Source organism: Mus pahari, chromosome 11 (assembly GCF_900095145.1).
Source record: "Mus pahari chromosome 11, PAHARI_EIJ_v1.1, whole genome shotgun sequence".
In the NCBI taxonomy this organism is placed as follows: Eukaryota; Metazoa; Chordata; class Mammalia; order Rodentia; family Muridae; genus Mus; species Mus pahari.
This window is the reverse complement of record NC_034600.1, coordinates 64,862,408-64,870,459: the sequence shown is the minus strand read 5'-3', so window position 1 is coordinate 64,870,459 and position 8,052 is coordinate 64,862,408. Positions and strand designations below refer to the sequence as shown.

Here is an 8,052-nt window from a genome sequence, read left to right as displayed (position 1 = left end):
GGGAGAGAGGGAGGTGATCTCATTTGCTCATCAGTTCTGCTGGGCCATATGGCTTCCACTAGGCCATCTCTCAGATGGGGCCCCTGAGTTCCTTTTGCTTTCACGAAATGCCCATGCATCTCAACACCTAATTACCTGGTAGAATCAAGACTCTTAATGCTGAATTAGCCAATCAGATTTATGTATCAATAATAACACAGTTTACAATATGTCAATACAATAATTTCAGAGCCAAATGATTATGATAAAGCTTCCACACAATTATTCTACCCTTTTGATAACACCACGTCAGCCTCCATTCTGGTTCTCCCTCTCCTCAAATCTCTCTTTTTCTGTCTCAACTCCTAGATCTGCCTCCCTTCTCCTGTCCAATCACAAGCCTTCTGCTGCCCTAACGTGATTGGACAGGGAAAGTCATGGACCACACTCAGAGGATGAAAGGAAAAGACCCCATATTATGCATGTCAATTATAAGAGAATGTGAAGAGAAAAAGAGTATTACGGATGTTGGAGAATTCTATTATTACTGACATAATGAAAAGTGGTTATCTAACTGAAAGAATTATAAACACCCACTAAGGGAAGACAGGAACATAAGTTGCTTATGGGGTCTATGAGAAAAGGAATCAAAGTGAGAAAGAAGATTGTCAATAATATAAATATCTGTAGAGAGGCCTGTAAGACAGAAATCCAATAATATCACCAGTGGCTTTGTAAAGTGAAATTCACCTTACCTAGTGTGAAGCTAATGGAAAAATAAGCCATGAATTTATACTTAAAAGGTTAATCTAGACAACTTTTTACCTATGAAACAGAGTTAGGAAAACAACAGCCTGCCAGATTGTGAATATCGGGAAGGAGTGGATTTGTGTTCATTATGTGATAAAATGGTGTAAAGAAAATTTATATGATAATTCAATAGAGAGTTAGAAATGTAGACATATTATCATTTACAAAGGCACTCAGACCTTTATTTTGCAAATGTGTCATATCTGAGAGAGTTAAGTGACATTCAATCCTGAGGCCAGGTCATGAAGTAGCTTGTCCAGAGACTGCAAAGAAGTCCATGATTTGCATAGCTATGTGGACTTCTTGGCATAAAACCTACTAATGACCCTGTTGAAATGCAAATACTTTATTACATTGAATTGCATTAGGCTTCATAAAGAGCATAATGCACATAAATCCTATAAAAACTGTTTGTGTAGAAGAGCTAAAATGAATTAACATGAGCGTGTGCATATTTTAGATAATGCCTGCAAAGCAGCCTTGTAAAGACATTGCATTTTATTTGCCATTTACTGCTTTCATTTTCCCAGTTTGTTATAAAATAACCCATTCCACCAGCATCAACTGGCAGATAATTGCAGCTGAATATGTGCATCTGATTAGATATGTAGACTGATAGACATACCTAAATTTATCAGATAAGCAAACCATGTGTCCTTTATTCCTTTCTTCATTGAGTGTATTTGTGTTTCTGTCATTAGTTTTCAATACATATTTTCTAACTATGGATGAACTCGTGCCAACTTTTGAAGCAATAAACATTGAAGGTAAATATTTTTGCAGCATTTAAAACAGTCTGCATTGTGTAAGTTAATCTGGACAATTATAAAAAAATTACAAAAGAACAACAAAATAAATGACTACTGATAAACTTTCACGTCTCTAAGCATCCACAAAAAAGCTGTTTTCTGTAAGTGACTTTTATATATTTTGTTTTATTTTTTGGCATCTTAAGCCCCCCTCCAGTGTGTGTGTGTGTGTGTGTGTGTGTATACATACATCACATTTTTATGCATATTTACCTGTATGGGTCAGAGGCAGTTATCACCTTTCTACATGTGAATACTGGAGAACCAACACATATCCTTATAGCTGATGGAGAGCACTTTTATCCACTGAGTTGCCTTGCCAGCCCTGAACAACTTTTGACATCATTGACATAAATATTGCCTAGCTAAAGACAACCAACAGGCTTTTAGTTTTGAAGTCGTTTTAGTGTTGTACTTAGGAGGCACACACAGTGCTGAGCTTTGTAGTGGATGTTACAGACCCCATACTATGGGATGGGAGCTCTCTTGCTGGTGATTGGGAAGAAAAATTAGTAAAGCAAGCTTTAGGCGGGACTGCATCCTGTGGCAGAGTAAGTTCATTTCAATTGTTGAAAAATACCGATTTCTTATTTAGAATGAAAAAAATGTTAAACCAGAAATAGACAAATTTATTGAAGAATCAACATACATTTCCTCACTGACAAGGAGGGAACATGGATGCTTTGTGGCTTGAAAATGTAAACAAATTCATTTATATTTACTTTAACATTGTTTTTTTTTTTTTTTATATGAGCTCATCTTTTATGTTTTCGCCCACAGTTTGGTAAATTATAAGGATTAGTCCCTGCCAGGCATGTTGGCGCACGCCTTTAATCCCAGCACTCGGGAGGCAGAGGCAGGCAGATTTCTGAGTTCAAGGTCAGCCTGGTCTACAAAGTGAGTTCCAGGACAGTCAGGGTTATACAGAGAAACCCTGTCTCGAAAAAAACAAAAACAAACAAACAAAAAAGGATTAGTCCCTGCGGGGGAACTTGTACTGGTGTATGTTGATACAAAAAGAAGTGATATTGTAAATTTAGAACTCTTATATCTCTATTTAAGAAAATGTATCATCCATGAAACTGCTGTGTCAATCTACTTTATTTATCCACCTGTCTGACTATCCATATATTCACTAGATATACATTATGTATCACCCACCTATCATATCACTGCTAGCTAAAGGAATTGTTGGTTATTTTGCATGTGTACACATGTAAAAGAGGAGATGGCCAAGAACACAGAGTCAAATAAGTCATTCTATAGGTCGATAAAAGGCTTCCTAGTGCAGTTATCACTTCCATTTGCTTGGGTAATGGGTTTACACCCCATGCACTGATAATTTAAAGAGAGAAGGCATTTGCGAATGAGCCAAGTATCACTTAGATGTGACCCCATGTGGTAGAGCTAAAATCTATTCAAAGAATATCTGCAATAATTTTATAATTTAAAGGAGTGAAAAATTATCCATAAAATATCCTAAGATATTTCAAATTCAGAATATGTTTTAAAAATAAATATTCATAATTATCCATAAACTAATGAACACTAAAAGCAGAACCAATTTCGTATGGGTAATGGGAGAAGAAATCAAACAAATGCATGAACTCAAGTGTATGGAGAGGAAATCTTTGCAAAATTTGCATCCAAGGAACTTAAGATGCTCATGTCACACTGAGAAGAAAATGATGTGGCTTCTTATTTATCATCCTGGAATGGCCTTTCATTGCAAAGTTACTCTAATATATTCTTATGAAACACTCATGACAAAAAATAACTCAAGAGCTTGGTGGAAGGATAAAATGTGAATTTTGTACAATTATTCAAGTTTAGCAGATTTTTCTTATTACTTAACAGCAGAACAAATAAATAAGAGTAGACCACTGTGCTTTGCAGAAATATGTGATAGAAATTTTTGAGGAGGATATTAGACCCACTTTTCTCTCTTGTCTCTGTCATCTGTGTTTAAAACAAATCAGTTCTAGAAAATATTATACTTGTCAATGCCAATATTCTCTTCGGTGTGTAGATTATAACTTCATTCTTTCAAAAGATTTATTTAACTTGGAATGTCTCTCAAAACCGAATGTACCAGAGGGACCGTGGCAGGAGAATTAGTGTGGGGACAATGGAACACATGCTACAGAAAATAAAGAGGAAATGCTGAGTAAGGCAGGGTTTAAACAAGGATGGGACGGGGTATGGGCAAAGGTGGGATGCAGAGGACTTTAAACAAAATGTAAGATGCTTGAAGTCAAATGGAAGCATACCACTTTATAGTTTTGAAACATTGTAAGACATTGAATGGAAATACTATGCGTGAATAGAAAATATCCATTCCAGGACCTATGAATATTTAAAAAGAAATTCCAATTATTTGATATGGGACACCACTATGGAAGTTGTCTGTTAAGGTTTTAGAGATACCTAAAATCATATGGATTTTTGGACTGTCCTTGAACCATATCTATAACCACAGTGCTGGGAAGACAGGCACAGGATGGTGCTCATGGATCCTAGCTGAAGCAGTATGGTCCAAAGTTAGTGAAAAATGCTGTCCCAAGCAAACACTGATAAAGCGTTGAATAATAATGGAGTGGAAGCAAATTGGCATTTAGATTCCATAAGTCCAGACAACTTAGATGCTCATTGGCAAATACCTCACAGAGAGTTTAGGAGGAAAAAAAAATGAGAATTTCTTGATTTAGTTACAGGATTCACTGACTTTGCCATTTTTAATTGAAGAAGAGTTACATTTTTCCCTCTCCTTTTCTCCTTAAAGCCCCTTCTAGATACTCTCCCTCATACCCTTCACACACACCTTGACTCCCAAGCTGATAGCTATTTTCTTCATTGATTACATACACATATGTTACATATATAAAAACACATATTTGTGTGTGTGTGTGTGTGTGTTTGTATGTGTATGCACAAATACATAGAAATACATCCTGTTAAAGTTTGTTTGTTTTTGTTTGGTTTCAAGGATGGCCACTCTGTAATAAACAAACAATAATGAGTCTCGTTCCTGACAGAGGCTAATTCTTCTCCTAACAGTCATTAGTTAACCATGGTTTTATATTTAGCTGTAGGACCCCATAAATTTTTCTCTCTTTCACATTAATATGCATATTGTTACTGGCATTGTCCCAAACTTTTTTATTCGACCCTTTCTAGAAAGGACTGCTTCACAGCACACTGGTACCCTGACTCTTACTTTCTACTCAGATACGGTTTTTCCTGAGCTGAGGCTACTGCATCCACAGTGATGTAAATGTGTCCTTTTTGCTGGGCTGCCCATGAACTGTTGATAAATGCCTTCATTGTGTGTGCTTGAGGTTTTCTTGCATAGATTGCATTTCCTATGACAAGAAGTTTCTCTGAGGAAGGGTGGTACCTGTGAATTAAAGGATAAGACTTCGATTGTAATAGCCAAGTATAGTGGTCAAGCAATATGATAGTAGGGAATTTTTTCCACTAAGGTCAATGATCTCAGTAGCCACTAGTTTCCCACTAACAAGCATGATTTCCCTCTTGTTGAGTGGCTTCAGGTCCAATGAGATTGCTGTTGTTTGCCAAATACGTGAGTGCCATTTCTTGCACCTTCACACATAGTGACAATACTGGGAAGTTTTCTGATCTCTCCATGTTTGATCCCTCAATGTTTCATCTGGGTAGTCCTGGTTAATTGCCTTAATGTGCCTGGAAATGAAAAAAAAAAAAGCCTAAATAGCCTTCAACAAATGAAGAGATAATGAAAATTCAGTACCTATATGCATTATTCAACTGTAAAGACAAATGAAATTTCTGGAAATTAGAAGGACCTAGGAAACATTACATTGAGGGAGGCACTCCAGACTCAGAAAGACCCCCCCCCCCCCCAGAAAATGTCTCCAGTTTTCTTGCCTGCATTTCCTTACTGCAAATCCTCAGATATGAGTATACAACATGGAGTACCTACAGAAACTAGATCAGTATAAAGGAATCAAAGGTTGGAGGAGGGAACTTGGAAGTGGAGTAACAGCACACAGGTGACAAAAGTGGCAAGAAAGTAATGTGGAAGAGGGAAGGATCTCGTCGTAGAAGAAGGAGGCACAAATAATACCAAATTATTATTATTATTATTATTATTATTACAATTACATCTCAGCCACAGTTTCCCCCTCTCTCTACTTCTTTCAGTCCCTCCCCATCCTACAGCTCCTCTCCTACAGATCCATTCCTACTACATTTTACTTGAGAAAAAAGCAGACCTCCCAGGGATATCAAGAAAACACAGCATAACAAGTTGCAACAAGAATAGGTGAATACCCTCATGTCAAAGATGAACAAGGCAACCCAGTGGGAGAAGAGGGATCCCAGGCACAGGCAAAAGAGTCAGAAGCCTGTACTTCCCTTGTTAGTAGTCCAACAAGATCATGAAGCTACACAACTGTAATATATATGACCTAGGTTTTTTGATAAAGCTTCAAGGAATCATGTTCATCAAGAATCCTTCAAAATAATACAAGTGTGTGTGTGTGTGTGTGTGTGTGTGTGTGTGTTTGTATGTGTATGTGTAACATATGTATGGAAGTTAAGCCACTTGGCCTTGTAATGCTACCCACTAGAACCATAGACAAACCAAAACCCCATTACATATCCTTTTAATAGTTGGTCAGTGTAGTCCAATAGCTCCTCATTCAATATAGATCACCAATGTATGTAGCCCATGGTTTCCTAAGAGAAGTTGAGAATGGGTCTCTAAAGAATTTAAGGTTCAGATTACCATATTAAAATTTAAATTAGAAGGAAGTAATTACTTGAAAGGTAGGAAATCAAACAAACTATAAAAAGCTTCTGTATTAAATGCTTTGAGAGATGCTTGTCTGTGATGGTAAAGGACTGACCTAATTAAGATGACTAACTAGATGGAATGCCTGTATGTTTCCAGTCTGAATTCTGTAAATTATTTCATGTGCTGGCAGTTAGGAAATATAAAGACCACAGGGGGATTGATCCCGTGACCTCAGCTTCATTAGCTGAATACATTTAATGAACAGAGTGTTCTAGGAATGGGTGAGACATTAGTCACCATTGCTCATCAGCCCACATGTACACACTTTACTATAACGAAAGCAAAACTCCCTCACCGATTTTACTCCTGTGTGTGGAAAGAGTACTTCATCTCTGCCTTTTCAATTTATTTTATTTATTTATGATATTTTCCCCAATATTGTCTGATGTTTCTCTGCTGACTTTCATTTCATTGGATAAACTACAGTTGAGTAGCGTTTAATGACCCATCTAAAGGAGTAAGGACATTGAAGACAAATATTTAATCAGTTATTTCTGCATAGTTACTTTAATGACTTCTTAGCATAGAAATTATAATATTTTGTTTTTATTTCTAAAGCAAAGAAAATGATATTGTATTATTATAGATATATTACCAATGATAAATTTGAGTAATTTTCCAGAGCACAGAAATCTCTTATATAACTCATGTAACAAATTAGACATAGTAACTGGTATAATATTCATATTATCAGTTTAGATATTAAATACCTTTTTGGTGTGGGGATGAAAATGAAATATAGATTATTTAGTTTTATCAAAGTATTGGTCAAAGATACAAGCAATTCAAAAATTCATTACATGTTATATTCCATGAGTTTTTAATCGTGGAATAATTTTTCTTATATTATTCATATTGTATAGAATTTCCAGACATGTTGCTGGTATCTTACATTGTATGAAACTGTAGCAAAAAAACCATCTTGTTCATACCAGTATTCATCATGCCAACTAGAACAGCAGCTTGCTTCGCTGTCGATTAATTCAATGACAGAAAGCAGATGACACTTTCAACTTGCCGTAGGAAGAAATCACTTGGCTGTTCTTGGGCTGCATATTTTTCCCTTTCAAAGAAAGGCCTCTGGAGAAACAGTCCCTAACTGACACAGAGACAGAAGACAAATGCCTTGTCACTGTAACACTGAAAGTAATGCTGACGGGAACCACAAAGAGCAGATATAGTGTTTACCAACTCTGTAATTGGTCTTCCTGTTATATGAGAGCAGCAGTTGTGACATCACTGTGCTCTTCTGTTCCCTTGGTCATTTCAGGAGAGATGTATTGGTAGTGCCAGATGGAAGACAGGCAGTCTATCTGAAAGACAGAAGAATAACACTCTCGACGCTTGTTCTTGTTATTTTTTTTAACTAATAACACTGTCTCTTCTTTAACTTAAATCACTTAGATAAAGATTGGGAGTAAATGTTGCTATCTAGAGTAGCAAAAATCACCCCAACCAGAAAAAGTAGTCATCATTATAAAGTAAGGCAGGATCTCGTATTCAGCAGCATCTTAAGATTCATTGCTAGCTCTATTCTTCATCTCCAGCTGTATGCTTTTAGAGTTAGAATGACAGCCTCTATTTTTTTTTTCACTAAAGTCATTATAGTTGATAATG

The 8,052-nt window shown here is 36.4% G+C and overlaps 1 long non-coding RNA gene across 1 annotated transcript in view; it reads right to left on the bottom strand.

Annotated features, from left to right (window-relative positions):
* Nucleotides 1-7,621, bottom strand: part of LOC110328765 — an 18,926-nt gene extending 11,305 nt beyond the window's left edge. The window contains exons 1-2 of the long non-coding RNA XR_002380884.1: nucleotides 7,328-7,621; nucleotides 1,812-1,959 (exon numbers count right to left, since the gene is read on the bottom strand). This is a non-coding gene — a long non-coding RNA (uncharacterized LOC110328765). The remainder of the gene's footprint in view (nucleotides 1-1,811; nucleotides 1,960-7,327) is intronic.
* Nucleotides 7,622-8,052: the final 431 nt, after the last annotated feature.